Source organism: Prionailurus viverrinus, chromosome B2 (assembly GCF_022837055.1).
Source record: "Prionailurus viverrinus isolate Anna chromosome B2, UM_Priviv_1.0, whole genome shotgun sequence".
Lineage (NCBI taxonomy): Eukaryota > Metazoa > Chordata > Mammalia > Carnivora > Felidae > Prionailurus > Prionailurus viverrinus.
In genome coordinates, this window is record NC_062565.1 from 130,071,096 (window position 1) to 130,089,450 (window position 18,355).

Below are 18,355 nucleotides of genomic sequence, written 5' to 3' on the forward strand. Positions count from 1 at the left end.
ACAGAGACAGAATCCCAACCAGGCTCCAGGCTCTGAGCTGTCAGCACAGAGCCTGATGCAGGGCTCAAACTCACAAGCCCTGAGACCATGATCTGAGCCAAAGTCGGACGCTCAACTGACTGAGCCACCCAGGTGCCCCTTGACTTCCTGTTATTGGGATAAAAGAATTCTTTATATACTAGAGATAAGTCATTACCAGATATGTGATTTACAAATACTTTCTCCCATTCTGTGGGTTGTCTTTTCACTTTCTTGATATGGTTTGCAATTCAGAATTTTGAAATTTTGATTATTTCCAGTTCACCTTTTTTTCTTTTCTTTGTATTTTTGGAGTCTTATCTAAGAAGCCATTGCCTAACCAATGTCAAGAAGATTTACACCTAAGTTTTCTTCTAAGAGTTTTATAATTTTAGCTCTTACATTTAGGTCCGTGATACATTTTTTTTAACTTTTATTTATTTATTTATTTATTTTGAGAGAGAAAGAGTGAGAATGTACACGCTTGAACAGGGGAGGGGCAGAGAGAGGGGGGACAGAGGATCCAAAGCCGACTCTGTTGCAACAGCAGAGAACCCAGTGCGGAGCTTGAACTTACAAACTGTGAGATCATGACCCGAGCTGAAGTCTGGCACTTAGCCACCCAGGTGCCCCTAGATCTGTGATCTGTTCTAAGTTAATTTTTATGTGTGGTATATTGTAGGGTTCTAATTTTCATTCTTTTGCATGTGGATATCTAGTTGTCAAGCACCATTTGTTGAAAAGATGACTCTTTCCCTATTGAATTGTCTTGGCACCTTGTCACAAATCAGCTGACAGTAAATGTAAGGTTTATTTCTGAACTTCTATCCTGTTGATCTACATGTCTATTAATATGCCGTGCTGTCTAGATTACTATAGCTTTGCAGCAAGTTTTGAAAGAGAAAAGTGTCTTCTAACTTTGTTCTTCTTTTGCAAGATTTTTTTGCTATTCTAATCTCCTTGCATTTTTATATAAATCTCATATTCAGCTTGTCAGTTTCTGCAAAAAAGCCAGCTGGGAGTTTGATGGGGATTGTGTTGAATAATATTGTTCTCTTAACAATGTGAAGTCGTTCAGTCTGTAAACACGAACATCTTTCCATTTATTTAGATCTTATTTAGACCTTATTTAGATCTTATTTAGAAGTTTAGATCTTATTTAGAAATCTTCCTTAATTTCCTTCCACGGTGTTTTGTAGTTTTCAGCATAGAAGTCTTGCTCCTTCTTTGTTAAATTTATCCCTGCATATTTATTATTTTTGATGCCACTATAAATGAAATTATATTCTTATTTCATTTTGAGAATGTTGTCTACTAGCATATAATACACAAAAATTAATTTTTATACATTCATCTTATACCCTACAAACTTGTGGAACTCATTTTTTGGTCCCGATAGTTTTTCAGTACATTCCTTATTATTTCTATATATAAGATTTTATGTGCAAATAGAGATAATTTTACTTCTTGTTTTCCAATCTGAAGATCTTTTGTCTTTTCCTTGTCTAATTGCCCTCATTATACACTATCATGTTAAATGCAAGTGCCAAGAGTGGACATTCTTTTTTTTTTTTTTTAATAGAACATTTAATTACATTGGTTTTCTATCACCACACTAGTCATTTAATAATGATTATATTGGCCATTTCCATTGGTTGGCAGGAGGCTCTTCCTCTAAAGGCTACCTTGATTTCCACTGTATCATTTTTCTTGCCAGACTTAGTTCATTTTCAGCCTGAAGAATCACTCCTATAGTTGGCCACCCTGAAGTTGGTCTTTGAATTTCTTAACACCTGATTCTGCTTTAACCATATTCAGCTTCTCATTTGTAATCTATTCTGTATACTTTCTATATGCTGTATTTTTAGGAATTTGCTGAAGAACATTGAGAAACTTTACAATATTCTTAGCCTCTCATGTGACTCTGACATATAGCCAGTCCCACAAGGCTGATGGTCTTTTATAGCAAACCCACTATGACAGAGCCCAAGGGTGAACATTCTTGTCTTCTTCCTGATCTAAGGGGGAAAACAATCAGTTTTTACCATTTAGTGTCATGTTAGTTGTGCGCTTTTCATAGATGCCCTTTATCAAAAGGTTCCCTTCTATTCCTAGTTTGGAAGCATCTTTATCATGCAAGAGTCAAAGACTTTGTGTGTGTGTGTGTGTGTGTGTGTGTGTGTGTGTGTGTGTGTGACTCTCTTAAGATGATTGTGTGTTTTTTGTCCTTCATTCTATTAATATAGCATTAATTGATTTTCAGATGTTAAACCAAGTTTGCATTCCTGGAATAAAGCTTATTACTTGGGTATGGTGTATAATCCTTTTATGTGTTGCAGGATTTGGTTTGCCAGTATCTCATTGAGGACTAGATCCATTATTTCTAAGCACAGGCTAAACAGATATGTCAGCAAATAGGGTGGTTTTAGTACCCTCTGGCCTCATGCCCTAGAAGCATTGAGACTTCAGTATTCCCCTCACCAAGTATAAGGCATGCTAGATTGGACACAATAAATGTTTGTTGAATGTATGACTGAATCAACGATATTGTCAATGAACAGCCCAATTGCTTTAAGCCTATGATCATATGAATGAGAGTTATGTTTGTTTGTTTTTTACATCAAGAATTTTGTTGTTACTCTGGCTCTGTTGTCTGAAGGGTGGTATCTGAATCTAGTAGCTGTTTCTTCAGCAACCCCCCCCCCCCCCCCCCCCGAGGCTCCGCCTCAGCCCTTGAGTTAAAAGGGCAGAGAAAGCCACTCTTTGATTTTGGGGAGACAAAGGAATGAGTGAATAAAGTTTGCACATCGCATCTAGGCCATGATGGAATCTATATATATTTGTGTTTCTAGGTTTTCATATTTTGGTCAGGGATTTATATTTTTTCTGCCCAGAATACTTATCCATTTCTGTGTAAACCTGGATCTCTGTAAGAAGAAATCATGAAAGCAAAAAGGGTAGAGTTTAATTTCCTTAATGAAAATAACATGCCACATGGTCAAACTTTACAAGGTGATTCAGGTTAAAAGTGAATTTGACTCCCCCCCCCCCCCCCCCCCCAGACCTCAGTCTCTTACCAATTATAACCTGGAATGAACAACTCTTTTCCCCCATTGCAGACAGTTTTCATTCAAGTATGTATCTTTATCAAAACACAAGCAAGACATACTACATTTATTGCTCTAGAGTTTGAGCTTTTCATGTAATATAACTTCAAAATATTTCCATATCAATCTCTTTAATCTATTATTATTATTATTATTATTATTATTGTTATTATTTTGAGAGAAAGCACACGCGCATGGGTGCGGGGAGGGGCAGAGGGAGAGAGAGAGACAGAGAGACAGAGAACAGGGCTCACCCAAAGTGGGGCTTAAGATCACCCAGTGTGGGACTCGAACTCACAAACTGTGAGATTATGACCTGAGCCGAACTCAAATGCTTAAGGATTGATCCATTCAGGCACCGAATCTCTTTAATCTTATAAACAAGCAATTTTATAATCTGTAGGTATATCATGCTTTTTAAAAGAACTTAATGTTTTTATACTTTAGGTTTGTATTTTTAGATTGTTTTGGGGTTCTTTTATGTATGTGCTATGATGAAAAATGCTGAAATGCATCTTTATCTGAACATCTTGAACTACGTGCACCAATAAAATCCTAGAATTGTAGAGTCAAAAGATTTGTATATTTCATTTTGGTAGACTTTGCCAAATTACTCTCAAAGAGGCTGCTTAGTATATGAGAATTCCATTTTTGAACTCTTCACCAACACCACAGGAGTATCAGGGTTTCTCTTAGACCTTTTAGTGCTTTGTGAGAAACTGAAGTCCCTCCCTCTGGTTGAGGCCGCCCTGCAGGCACATGATTTAACAAGTGGAACATTAGCAGGAATTGAGTCCCAACATACTTCCTTGCCTAGATGTCCTTGTGCAGTGAACACTCTACACAACTGTACCTGACCACAATGTTATGCATAATTAATTTGCAAAAACCCATGTCAGTCTATAGGCAAAAAGGGATATCTCACTTTGATTATGAGTGAAGTGGGGTATTTGTATTTCCTTTTCTCTGAATTGTTTATAGCCTTATTTTATGTTTTCTTGCAGCTTTTTGTGGAGATTTTTTTTTAAGGAGATAAGCCTTGTGCTTATATTTTTCTATGTTATTCTTACCTCTTAAATTTATTTTTTTCATATAAAAACTCCTGTTTTTACATAGTCAAATTTACCAATCCTTTTCTTTTTTACAAACTAGAGTCATGCTTTCCTTTTCTATTTTTCTTGTATTTGAATATTGGATCTCTGTAACTTATTCTGATTTAAAGTGAATGCTTTAATGATATTTTAAAACGTATGCATAGCTAAGAGCCCCATCATCAGAAAATTGAAAAAGGAAATCATAAACCTGACAAAATATTTGCATTAAATATATTGAAAACAGTAATTAATATCTTTGTGGACTAAGGCCCTTAAAAATCAGTAAGAAAAAGAAATCAATAAGAAATTGAACTCACTGTAGGAACTATTAAAAATTAACTTTTTGGGCGCCTGGGTGGCGCAGTCGGTTGGGCGTCCGACTTCAGCCAGGTCACGATCTCGCGGTCCGGAGTTCGAGCCCCGCATCAGGCTCTGGGCTGATGGCTCAGAGCCTGGAGCCTGTTTCCGATTCTGTGTCTCCCTCTCTCTCTGCCCCTCCCCCGTTCATGCTCTGTCTCTCTCTGTCCCAAAAATAAAATAAAAAACGTTGAAAAAAAAAATTAACTTTTTAATCTCCTCACAACATCAATTTTATTAATATCCCCATTTTCCAGATGAGGAAAACTAAAGCACAAGAGTTACCTTGCCCACATTACTTAACCAAAGAAGAGACATAATTTACCAATTGGTATATGAAATAGTTTTAGCAATTCAATGAAAAAAAAAAAGAAAAGATGCTATCGATCACGTATGCACTGAGCAAGGATTAGAATGATTCTCAGATGATTGTCTTGTGATAGTTTAAATTGGTACAACCTATCAGAAGAGCAGCTTGATGATTAAACACCTTAAAATGTGCATACACCCAGACCCAGCAGTTCCACTTTTAGGAGCGTATTGTAAAGGAAATAATTACTTGCTCACTGGGGTAATGTTTATGAAAGCCAAAAATTGGAAATAGCAGTTGAACACCAAGAAATGTTTTCAGTTATGTGGGAAACAATCATGTGATGGAATAAGCTACTTAAAAATGGTGTAAAACATAATTTTGAAAAGTGATTTATATAATAACATAAAAAGGCAGGTTTAAAATAATGATTCTATTTTTAAAATATGTACATGAAGAAAAATCTACACAGAGAGAGAGGAAATTCATTTACGAGGAATAGTGTGGTAGCTTCTGCTTTCATCTGCTTTGGACATGATCGTGGCCAGGGATTTCATATCCAGGGCCTGCCTGGACCACCGCTGGAATTAAAGCCATGAGTTGCCCTGTAACCGTATTGGCTTTCCTCTAGCTGGCATGAAATCAGACTCAGTTTTAAAATCATTGACTGTTTTGCAGCCACTTTATTTTTTCTTGTGAATTCCATGATGAAAACAAAAATATAGGTCCTTATAGCCATCTTCACTTGGGGGTTAATTTTCTTCTTACTCTGTTTGATCATAATGCAAATGTCCCTCACTTGGAGAGAAAATGAGCAAAAATTTGAATTTCATTTACTTCTCTTTGGTCCACAGCTCATCAGGTCTGGTCAATGAGTAATATTCCAAATATTTTTAGCTTAAATATATTTTATCTTCCAAAGTCTGAGAGGATAACAATCAGTGAGGGAGTCAGACTTCACCTTTTGCCTACTTAATGCAGGAGGGCAGGAGATAAGGACTCTGGGTTGTTGATCCTCTAAATAAGCCTCTTTAACTTGAATAAAGGAGAAGTTCCAACACCCTTTCTGGTCTTGAGGGACTTCAGTGTAATGGGCTAACTGCCCATTCTTGGGAGTCTGTATTCTTGGGAGTAAAGATTCATATTTAGTGGGGACTCAACTTACGTAAAAGTGTTCTTGAGGTAGAAATAGTCTTAAGCAAATAAACACTTCTGGTCCACTCTCTATCCCACTGCTATCTGAGCAGGGGAACCCAAACCAAAAACAACAGCTTTTGTTCCCCAGAAGGGAATGGGCAAATAACATTGCTTTTAAAAGTTTGCTCTGTTATCGTTTATATTTGCTTACGCCTCCATTTATTTTTGTTTCAAGGGGCTGGATGTTTTTATTCATATAAACCTTCTGGCAAGTATAACATTTCAGCCATTAACACTAAGGGAATTTTGTTGACAAAGGAGGGACTTAAGTGGTGTTTTGCTTAGGAATAACCTGGAAAGCTGTGCCGATATGTGCTTGGTGGATATATTCCTGCAAATTGGCTCATTTTGCAAGGTGTTACTGGCACACCTGGGTGACTCAGTCGTGGACTGACTCTTGATTTCAGCTGAGGTCATGATCTCGCTCTTTGTGAGTTCCAGCCCCCCGCCCCCCCCCCCCCCCCCCCCGCATAGGGGCTCAGCGCTGAAAGCACAGAGCCCGCTTGGTATTCTCTCTCTCTCTCTCTCTCTCTCTCTCTCTCTCTCTCTCTCTCTCCCTCCCTCCCTCCCTCCCTCCCTCCCTCCTCCCCGCCTCCCTCTCCCTCTCTCAAAATGAATAAACATTTCTAAAAATTAAAAAAAAATGAAGTGATTACACGGAAGATTCTGTGCTGGGCCATGGGGCAAGATTCAAAGGGAAATCATACATAGCCCCTGCCCACAAGGGTCTGTGCTTAGTGGAGATGGGCAGAAAGGAAAGTGGGAGGAAAGGGACCCCTGGAGAATTGTGGGGACAAATGAGGGAGTCCAGAAAGTACAGAATGGGGACAAGAATTCTGGCTCTGAAAGGCAAGAAGGACACAGGCGGTGGGAAGCACTGAAGGTTTTTTATCAAATGAGAAATGATTACAGCTTTGCCCCAGGGGATGAATCTGCCTGCCGAGCACACAGTATGGATTTCCTGGGGGAGACCTCCCCACGGCCAAGAGGTCCGCTAGGATGATCCAGCAAGGTGGAGTGAACTCCCGACCTGGGGGGTGGCTGGAGAAATGGGAGCGGGGCGATGACCACATCTGTATCTGCAACTCTGCTCTCACCTTGCACTCTAGGCTCAGATATGCTAGAGCCTATGGGGCAGGTCTGCTTGGGTCCTTAATGGGCATCCTACAGGTAAGAGGGCTAAACAGAAGGCTTGGTTTACCCGCCGAATCCCTTCTCCCCTGAACTTTCTACATGTCACCAAATGATACCTCCAGCCACCTGATGCATTCTAGCTGGAAGTTGAGGAGGCCTCCTTGAGTTTTCCCTTCCCCTCCTCACCGAACCATCCACGTGTCCTGTACGTTTTCCTTTCCAAATGTCTCTCTAGTCCACCCACTTCTATCTCTACTGCCACCATCCAGGCCCTGACCACAGTCATTGCACAACTGTAGTGAGCTGGAGCTGGTCTCCTGCTTCTGTTCTCAGCCTTCTGCAATTCATGTTCCACACAGCAGCCAAAGTAATGTTTTAAAACATAAATCACATCACTTCCTTACTCACTGCCTTCCTGCGTCTTCCCATTGCCCTTAGAATGAAATCCAGATTTCTTACTCTGGCCCACGAGGCCGCAGGATCCTCTCTGATCCTTGGCCCCTGCCCCTCCCCCACACCCCCCTCGTGCCACAGTCTTACTCCCTTTTCCAGTCACCAGACAAGCCTTGCTTGTTCTTACCTGTGACCTTGGGAGTTGCTGCTCCCTCTTTGTCTGGGATGAAAGGGACACTCTCTGGCTAGCTCTTTCCAAAGCTTACTCCTTCAGTTGCCAGCTTCATGGAGACCTTCCTTGTCCAGCCCTCTTCAGAGAAGCCTGCCTAGCTCCTCAAGCCACAGTTCTTTCTCCTTCCTTGCTTTTATCTCTCAGATAATCCTGCTTTTTTCTTTAAATATATTTTTTTAAGTTTATTTGTTTATTTTGAGTATGCCCTGCATGCAAGCCAGAGTGGTGGGTGCGGGGTGGGGGGGGGTGGAGAGGGGCAGAGAGAGAGTATCCCAAGCAGGCTCCAAGCTATTCAGCAGGGAGCCCAATGCGGGGCTAGATCTCAGGAACCATGAGATCATGACCTGAGCCGAAATCAAGAGTCAGATTCTTAGCCAACTGAGCCACCCAGGTGCCCCTATCCTGCTTCTTTACATGTTTCTTTTTCAATACCTCCTTCACTAGAACCTAGGCTCCAGAAGCTAAGGGACCTTATCTTGTTCCCTAATCTGCCTTATTCTGAGGTATATGCTTGACACAACATTGAATAAATGAACAGCCCTTTTTGGCCAGTTCGGATATTAGTAGAGTGATAGGCATTGAGTGAAAAGTTAAGTAGTGTCCAAGAAACGTGCAGTTGTTTAGATTGATTCTTCAGTATTTACCTCCAGTCTCTAAATAGCACGCTTACTTGTTAATTATCGATTGTTCCGTTTGACACATTGTCACTGAACTCACAGTTTGGAAATTGAAGATACAGCTTCGTTTTTCACCCTTTCTCTGACCCCTGCCAATCCACCCCCCTCCATCACACATTTCTCTACTGTTTTCATCTCCCCAGCGTTCTTCCACTGTACTTTTGATTAGAACAGTATTCTGTGTAACTGTGTAAAAAGTTGATGATAGCTAAGCCTGTGGTAAACCATGATTACTTTTTCTTTCCTGCATGGTTTTTGCTTTCCTTACTGGTATTTTTGTTTGCTTGCTAAGGGTCCTGCATACTCATCCCCAAATCTTCCCCCAGTTATGTAAATCTTTTCTCGGCATGTTCAAACACTTTTGTTATTCTGTCAAGTTCATCTTGAAGAACTGTAACCAAATTGGACTGTGGCTTCCTCTAAGCTTGCTGCCTATTTCCCTGGATCTCTCTTCACATCAGGCTGGGGAGTCTTTCCATTTACGTCTGGTGTTGGACGTTTAGATTCCTAGATCAACGTCTATTTTTTTCTGGGTCTATTTCCTTATTTAGACAGAGCACACAGGTAGCTTCTTGAGAAAAGCTCATGGGGCATGGTTTTTTTGAGACCTACTATATAAGAAGGCATCTTTATTTTGTCTTTCTACTTGCTCAGTAGCTTGGCTGGGTCGTAAGGCAGCGAGGCAAACTTACTGTAATATGTAAAAATATCCACTGCCACTTATAATTAATCACCATTAACATTTTCTCTTTATGTAGATTAATTTTTTTCTCTTCAGCAAATAGCTTTGAATTAATTGCAAAAGACTTTCTTGAACAGTTGTCACACGAGAACTCAACTTTGACGTGCTCTTGTTATTATAGTCTAAAAAAATATTTTATGAAAGTTTAACATTTTATAGCTGAATGGACTAATTTAAAAATATGTTTACTGAGGTAATAATGATATTTCACAGACTTGCCTGATTGTGAGAATCACTTAGTATGCTTGGGAAAAATACTCTCTTCTGGGCAACATATTCTAGAATAGCAAAATCCATCTTGGAGTGGGGTCTCAGAATCTGCATTTTTAGCAAGTATTCCAGAAGGCTCTTAATGTGAGAAACATCCTCTGGAGGTTAGCAGTGTCTTAAAAAGTGGCTTCAGATGAAGGCTTTCTCTTCATTAACAATGTGTGACTTCTCTTGACGTGAAGTAGAGGTTACAGAATGTCCAGTTCAAACACACTGATGTTCTGTACCCAATGCCTTGATGAATTTGGTCATTAATATGTCCTATTCTGAGCAAGTAAGTATTCCCATTGTCAAGGACAATTTTGGCAAAATCGCGTTGCCAGAAGTTTTTTTGCTCTTACATACATTTTGCTAATATTACAAACTGCAAAATAATTCATTTCCCGCAAGATTGGGTTTGAGGTAAATACAGATACATTCAAAGGGAAAGAAGCTATCTGTAGAATGACAGTTGCTGTTTAAGGAAAGGACCCAGAATTTTGAGTCAGTTGCCTTTTTAGGAAGACACCTGTAAACTTCATTGGAGGTGGCTGTGTGCTAATTAAGGAGGAACCAAAGCGACAGAGCAGGGGCTGGATTAGAACAAGTGTTTAATAATGCGTGGGATGGACTGTAAGAAAGATTTTAGTCAAATATATTTTCTAAAAAGGAGGCCGAGACCTTTTCTCTTTTAGAAATGTGGGCAGCAAATCCTGAAAACTTCAAAAGGAAGCAATCATTTATTTAGAAATTCTTTTCATATGTTCCTTTTGGAAACGTTTGACTCTTTATTTTTGCCTGTTTTTATTTCAGGGGTCTTTTTCCTTTCAACGATGTGCCTATTTTGCAGTACATTGCCCAGTGTGAAGTAAATTCCAGTCTTAATTGGGGTCTCTTACAGGCTTTTTCTGAAGGGTTTCTGAGCCTCCCCCGGGAAAGGCCACTGTTTGCCCAAGGTGTTCTGAGGAGGGCCTGCTGAGCATTGCCCTGGACCTTCCTTCCAGAATAAAAATGTTTCTGACCACACAGCTGGGTAGCCCACAGGACTGAGAAGGGCAACGTGACAGGATGATTCAGGATCGCAATTGCCGATTTCATCTATTTAAAGGGATTCTGTGTTTTTCAAAATTTCTTCTACATCTGTGAAGTTAACTTGTGCTGACCTGCCAGGCTGGAGGAGACAGCTGAGGATGGAAACTTGGAATAAGCCAGAACGAGTTAACTGAGCTCATGTTGAATGTTCTGTGTGCCTAACAGAGCAGTGTTTCATTTTCCTCAAGTCTACTAAAATGGAATTATATACATATGTGCACAACTAGTGTTCTGTCGCTTGGAAAGTACTTGGCTGCCAGTTTTTTAGAGAAAACATGAAAAGAATAAAATCAAACTGGAGATTTTTAAGAAGGATCTAGAACTGCACACTTAAAAAAAACCCGAGTCCCCTTTAGTCATCAGACCATGGAATGTCACAACACATGGACACTTCATTTTCAAATGATGGTGTTTTAATTAATAAGGCCGTTATAAAATGATCCTAGCAGAAGCCTTTAAAGAACTTTTCTTTTCCCCTCTGTTAGGCGGGGTGGGGTAGAGATGGGGTTGAAAGCTGTGTGACATTTTCACTCTACCTTCAGTGTACGAATAGACTCCGTAACAGATAAGAGGAAAAGTCTGTATTAGTTTGCTGTGGCTACCATAACAAATTACTACAGACTGGGTTGGCTTCAACAACAGAATTTCATTTTCTCACAGTTCTGGAGTCTAAGAACTCACTTAGCACTTAGAAGTCCAAGGTCAAGGTTTGGATTCTTCTAAGGTCTCTCTCCTTGCCACTTTCTCCCAGTATCCCCATATGGTCTGTGAACCCACACATCTATCCAGTCTTACTGTCTTACAAGGACACCGGTAATTGGATTAGGGTCCACACATATGACCTCATTTTTAAAGACCTTCTATCCAAATACAGTCACATTCTGAGGTACTTGGAACGAAGACTTCAATATTTGAATTTTGGGGGACAAAATTCAGCCATTGCAATTATCCTTCAAACAAGTTTACAAACTGAGATCCATTCACAGTGGCCCATAAACACATTGGATCCATTGTCTTTTTTTCTGGTTTCTTCAATTGCACTTCATAACAGACTATAGCTTCTTTCCTGCTCGTCAACGATGCTACATATTTGGTTAGACATGGCCTGAGTAAGAGGATACATCGAAGGTGTTTTTTGGCAACGGGAGCCAATCAGTGTCACTAGGCAGTGCCACTTAGGAGATAAGGCATGGAATATAAAGAGAATAAGTGGTAAAATTAGAAAATAGTCTATGTGAACACTGTGTTTCTGCCATACTTGTATAAGAAATAATTACCTTGTGAGTGGAGCACCAAATTGATTGAGTAATGCTAAGAAAAAAAAATGCTTATGAAGATGCTAATCCAGTGTGGTCAGCAACTATATAAGTACCACCTGACTAGTTTTTTATAATCTTCTTTGAGATCCCTGAATGTGAGGCACACTATTTAGAGAAATGCTTTATTCCCAAATGTCACTACATATATATATTCCTCTTTTCTGTGTTTGATTTTTTTTTCTTACTCTGTATGCTTTTATTATCTTAGATGTGTTTGATATCCCGCAGAGTGACATGTTTCTTCACAAAAAGCTGCTAAAATAAGAAATAAAATGAATAGGGATGCTAAAGAAAGATAGTGTTAAAACACCTGTCAAAGTAAAGCCAGAGCAAGAATGTTCTTGCCAGAAAATGCAGCAGCCCCATTGAATCAGGTTGGTAATTCAAGGATGATTCACATGTGACTAAACACATTTATATTATGTCCCATACACTTTGCAAAGCACCTCGCCAGCTTTCAATAATGGCTTCCTATCTCTTGCTAAATTTCACAGGAAAGTTTTCACTGGGATGGACAGACTGGGTGGACTTATTCGTCTTGTCACAAGACATGAAGATAGTGCTTCAAAAACACACCCACTTCCTTGAGGTCCCAAATTCTTTAATTTACTTGGAACAGGTCCCTCGAGCCCTGTAAACACACCAGTAAGATGGGTGCGTCAGAATCCTACAAACCTAGATTCTCCCTTAAAAGGGTTTGAAACTCTCCAGTCACCTAAGAGATTACTGTGTTTAATTTTTTGGCCGCTTTTGGAGCAGGAGTTTCCTAAAAGTAAGTTAGACCTTGAGATGGCTGAGATACGAGGCATTCCTAAGAAGCTGCATGCCAGATCCAATAATCTTTTGGGCCCTGATCTGAATCTAAATGGTGACGGAGTAGGAGTTGGGATGTGCAGGAATTTTCAGTTAAACTCCACACCCATTGGCTGTGATCCTGTCACTTTGGTTTTTTAACATAGTTAGCAGATCAGAATAGGCCAAACACTCATTCTAACAACGTTTGCAAGTCACAGAGTAATGGTGTTCTTCCAAGTGAGAACATTTCAATGGGATTCAAGCTTGGCATTTCAGATTCAAAGCTCAGTATCCTAAGGTCTAAAGATGAAGGCTTACTATACACAATGGAAATAACTAATAAGGATTTAAGGGATAATGACTTATGGTGTTGGTAGTGCCATTCCTACTTTGTTTTCACTGCTGGGTATCTCGTCCCAGGGGCAAAAAGAAAGAGCATAAGGTTCCTGTTAGATCGCAAAAAGGGGATGGTGCAGAATAAACAGAGGTCCCCTTGATTGTGATTTCTTAGCCAGACCAGTAGATGATGATTCTCAGTAAATATGAGTCCTTCAGGACTTAGGAACTATGTTGAATTTAAAGGTGGCCTTAACACTAAAGAATCTGAGGTTAACAGAGTCATGAAACGGAACTTTTTTTTTTCTCCTCAGATTTTGACATTAGGCATATTTGGAAACAGGAGTAAAACGCAACTTCCTGTGTTTGGCCACTATAGCAACACTTCTTAAACAGCACAGACTTAAAAAAAAAAAAAAAGCTAAAGGCAACAACAACGTGTAGCTCAACTAAGTGTAGACAGTTCACTAAGTGAATTTTCAACATGGTTCAGTAAGGATTCACCAAGTAAACAACAGGTCTTTTGAATAAAATAGGTTCTTTTGTTTTTAGTTTTTTACTTTACTTTTTTATTTTTTGCAGGTACAAGAGTAAAAATAAACTGTGCAACTTCCCAGCTGGTGGGAAATAGAGCCAAATCCAGTTCTAGTGATTCTCTCCCAGTCTTGTAGGTGATGTCAACCTTCTTGCTTTGTGACTTCCCCCAGGGCACTTCTGCTGTGGGCTGATGGCAGTTTCCCTTGGGTGCATGCTGGTTCTCTGCAGCTCTCAGCAATTGTCCTGAGACCAGTGGGGAACACAGGTGGCTCTGTGCAGGAGTCCATTTTGTACAGGGTGTTTTTGTTTTTCTGGTGCCCTCTGGAAGACCTGGAAAATAGCTTTCAAAGACATTTCACTCTCCCAATTGCTCCAAATTGTAAATAACCCACTTCTATGATTTATTCTCCTCAAAACCTTTTAAGAGTCTCCTTTCCACTTGATTGTGTAGGAGGAGGAAAAAAAGTAGTGGAAGACATTCACCTTTCTTGAATATTGGTGACTCAGTATGACCCTTTGTGGGTATTTTTTCTGTTAACCCTAGCAACAACCCAAATGGTAAATTGTATTATCCCCTTCTATGGTTGAGGAAGAGCCTATGAACAAGGTTGAACGACCTTGCCCAAGATTACCAGCTAGGAAATGGAAGAACACATTATTAAATTCAAGTCTTTCTGAGCTCAAGGCCCATGTTTTCTCTCAATGGTACTTACAGGTCTATGTTTATACTTAAAATGATTTTCTTTGTCTCTTCCTTCCTTTCTTTCTTTCTTTCTTTCTTTCTTTCTTTCTTTCTCTTCCTTCCTTCCTTCCTTCCTTCCTTCCTTCCTCCCTCCCTCCCTCCCTCCCTTCCTTCCTTCCTTCCTTCCTCTCTTTTAGCATATACTAGATGTCACCAGGGTGCCAAATAAGCTAAAGAGTAAGACAAAAGAAAACATTTTTGTGCTTCTCTCGGAGCTTTAATACAGAGCACGGTAAGAGCCACTCATTTCCCCATTTGTGTTTGCTCCTCTTAAGATACTGGTATAACAGGAGACATTTGATTCTCCTTGAAAGGTGAGGTTGAAAGGTGAGATAGGAGAGGTGGCATTTTCTGTTTAGAATGGAACAAAACCTTGCTGCTGCTGCTTGCCAGTCTTAAAAAATGATTCCTAGTCATTGAGCACATTACATTGTGTGGTCAGGTCTCTGCCACCACAACGCTGGGCTGCTGTGTGAAGGGCCTTGTAGCTCTATCAGTTTCTGTTGTAGTTAGTGAGGCAAACATCTGAAGTATCAATACAGGGCTAAACCTTCATAATGTTATATTTTGACAGAATTTGATCTCAGGTTAAAAATACGGCTTTAGAGTTTTCTGTGTGGTTTCATGTTTTCTAAGAGGTTCCAATTCTCACATGGAATGCCCAAAAAGAATGGAAAAACAAATGCAGTTTGGACTTAGGGTCAGTATAGTGGGACAAGGTGCCTTTCCAGTTTCTTTACCATGAAACTAAATTGGCTTTCTGACTCTTCCAGTTAGGAGAAAGAAAGTGAAGACTGAGGAAACATCTGAATTGCCTAACGTGTTTAGAGAGAAGGAAGAAGGAAATGTCAGTGTGGGGTATGTGGAGGGGTAGCTCATGAAAACATTAATTTTCGCCACTTGCTGCTATCTAAAAATACAAAATTCTTCAAAGATTATTTCACGTATAAATCATTCCAACTGTTTTTTTTTTCAGTTGTTTGTCTTTGATGGATTGTCATTTTAAAATTACACAGTAAGCAGCAAGTAAGGCTTTGTTCACCTGAAAAATTTGTCAACAATGTCTGTACCATTCTTATGAGTGTTAATCATCCTTCCTGCTGGCTTTGATATTTTCTCAATTTCAAACTTTAGTGTTTGTTATGTTATCTTTCAAAATATTTGGAGCTCTGCAGGAAGGCCCTGTTGGAAACAATTTCCTCTGTGTGAAAAATCTAAAGACCTGCTAAAATAAATCATAGCCTAGTTAGGCCAGGCCTTGTACATTATTAACAAACATTTGTCTATGACTTAGTTATTCATTTCGTAAATATTTAGTAAGTACCTTCTGTGGCCTTGGGTACAGGGTGGGGGTCCCACCAGGAATAAAACTCTTTTGGTGTCTGTCCTCATGGGACTCATGATCTAGTAGGGAGCACTATTCCTTTTTCTTCATATACTTGCTCCCTGAAGAGACCATCTTTTTTTTTTTTTCCCCCTACTCACTTAAGAACAACAACAATTAAAAGTTATTTTTATGGCTTCTGGAAAAGTTGATGAATTGCAACTAGCTACTTCTGAAGTTCGGTCATGGGCTTTTTTTTTTTCCATCATTCTAGTACACATCGAACATTCCTTCAGGCCAGCATTGCAAATCTTAATAAAAATTATATCAGAGAAGAATTTTGGAATAAGCAGGTTGGCTTGATGGGGCCCTCACTGGATTCAGAGGCTTTCCTTGCGGTGTTGTACCCACGTCCCGCCAGAACAACTCGTTCTCGAGAATGCTTGCTTGCCACACATGGCGTTTTAAAGAAAGAAACCAAAATAGAACATCTTGTAAGTGGGAGATCCTTAGTGACTGTATGGGAGAAAAATTAAAATCAGCCCTAAAGGCATCATTACTATAAAATTATTTTTTAAAAAAACAGCTAATGGAATTCTCTCCCCTCCCCCCTGCCCCCAATCCCTTCCTGTCTTTCTCTGTCTCTAGAGAATTAGGTGTACAAACTAAGGAATGTTAATCCATTGCTTTTCAGTGACTTTTCAGTGGTTTCCTGCCTAATTTGGACAGGGTATTTCTACCTTTTAAGCAACGTTATGAAACTAGACTAAATCTCCATAACCCTCAAATGGCCTTGCCTTGAATTTTAACACAGAATGTAGAGAGTATTTCATGCCATGCCTGTCCCAAGAACTAATGCTCACCTGCCACAGTCTGGGCCCCTCTAGCCACTTACATCCCCTGTGCTCTCACTGTGTGCCATGTTTCTGTTTTGGAATAATGGTTACTTGAATAATGTCAGCCCATCTCATAGACTGTAGGCCTCCTGAGGGCAGAGTTGCAATCCATTTTGCTCACCATTATAGTCTCAGTGCACTACCTTGTCTGTAATAGTTGCTAAATACATTAATTGTGAATGGATGACTATATTCCACAATGCACAGAGTTTTTGACACCCTCATCTTTTTGTAGACCTCTCCTTCCTCCTTTTTTTTTTTTTTTTTTTTTTGTCTGAAACCCACCTCTCCTTGGCAACACTTCCGTGGTAACTCTGTGATGGAGGTTCTGCTCTCCCTCACCCCTCACCATTGACATTTGATCCACTCCCGACTGCCATTCCTGCCTGCCTGGCTTCCAGTAGCGCGTGTATTCTCACTTGAAGTGCGTGCTATCCTGTGGAGTTCCTCTTCACGTCTCTGGTACTGTCACATCCTGACTCCTAGCTCACTTCCTCACATTCATCAAATGAGGGTCAGGCTCTCCTTCTCCACCTGGAGTCTCCTTATCCTGGATGAAGGAGAAGCCCATCCCCATGTGGCTAGTCAGCGCGCTCTTAGATTTCCACACTCTTTCCCTTTAGGCTCTTTCCCCTCGGTCCATAAACATGCCAGAGTATCCCCCACACTTGGTGATTTTAAAACAAGTAAACTAAACTTTTTCTCAGTATAAGAGAAGTCCAAGGTTCTTCATTACGTACAGCCTACTGCCTTCTAAATGTAATCATTCTCTAAGAGTTTACCTCTGGCCCTCAACTGCCGCTTTTGTTTGGAAGACTCCCCCAGATAACTTCAACATCGAATTCCCGCTCGTGTGCCAATAATGTATTTCTGACTGTCTGCTGGCCATCTTCCCTTGAATGTCCTGCCAACACCTGAAGTTCATGGTGCCTGAACACAAGCCATAGGTCTTTCTCCAAGTCGCCTCTTGACATTCCACCACACCTCAGAGAGGTTCAAGCTGTAGAATTCTTCGTGACTTCTCCAGATAGTTCCCCTGTCTCCTCACTTCTTTTTCCTCAATGTCCCTTGGATCCATTTATCATTTCTAATTCATTTTCACTGCTCTCCAAGTTCAGATGCCTGGTTGTTGCAGTCACCTCTTAACTGAACTACAAGGATATAAATCTGGGAGCCCTGGGGATTCTTTATGATGTAAATTCTCCTCCCAGCAAGGCTGCCTGACACCGTATAAGCCTGGTGGGTAGATAGTCCAGAATTCTGCATGTGGCCACCGTTCTCTTCACAGATACCAGCCTTGGTGACTTGGTGTGACTGTTAGGAGACTGTTGGACTATAGACAGAGTTATCACATTATATGTAGATTTTCAAGGCTCTTATTTCTTCACCAGCTTTTTAACCTAAAGATATTGGCCCAAATTTAATGGGTTATTTTATTAATACTTCTGTTACATTCATTCACAATGGGAAATTTTTCATAATTTTGCTCAGGCAGGATTTAGCTGCTTACTTAATAATTAAGAAATTTCATTTGATTTGGTTTTATACCTTATACATAAGGTCTGCCAATTTCTCCCCTTAAATTTCATCCATTTTTAAGTTTTTTTTTTAACATTTATTTATTTTTGAGACAGAGAGAGACAGAGCATGAATGGGGGAGGGGCAGAGAGAGAGGGAGACACAGAATCCGAAACAGGCTCCAGGCTCTGAGCGTTCAGCACAGAGCCCGACGCGGGGCCCGTACTCACGGTCCGTGAGATCATGACCTGAGCTGAAGTCGGACGCCTAACCGACTGAGCCACCC

The 18,355-nt window shown here is 40.1% G+C and overlaps 1 protein-coding gene and 1 pseudogene across 6 annotated transcripts in view; one reads left to right on the forward strand and one right to left on the reverse strand.

Moving 5' to 3' along the window:
• The window catches only part of PHACTR2 (phosphatase and actin regulator 2), a 132,123-nt gene that overhangs the window by 3,022 nt on the left and 110,746 nt on the right, over positions 1 to 18,355 (forward strand). The window lies entirely within an intron of this gene.
• Positions 1,652 to 17,128, reverse strand: LOC125165571 (NADH dehydrogenase [ubiquinone] 1 alpha subcomplex subunit 5-like; annotated as a pseudogene).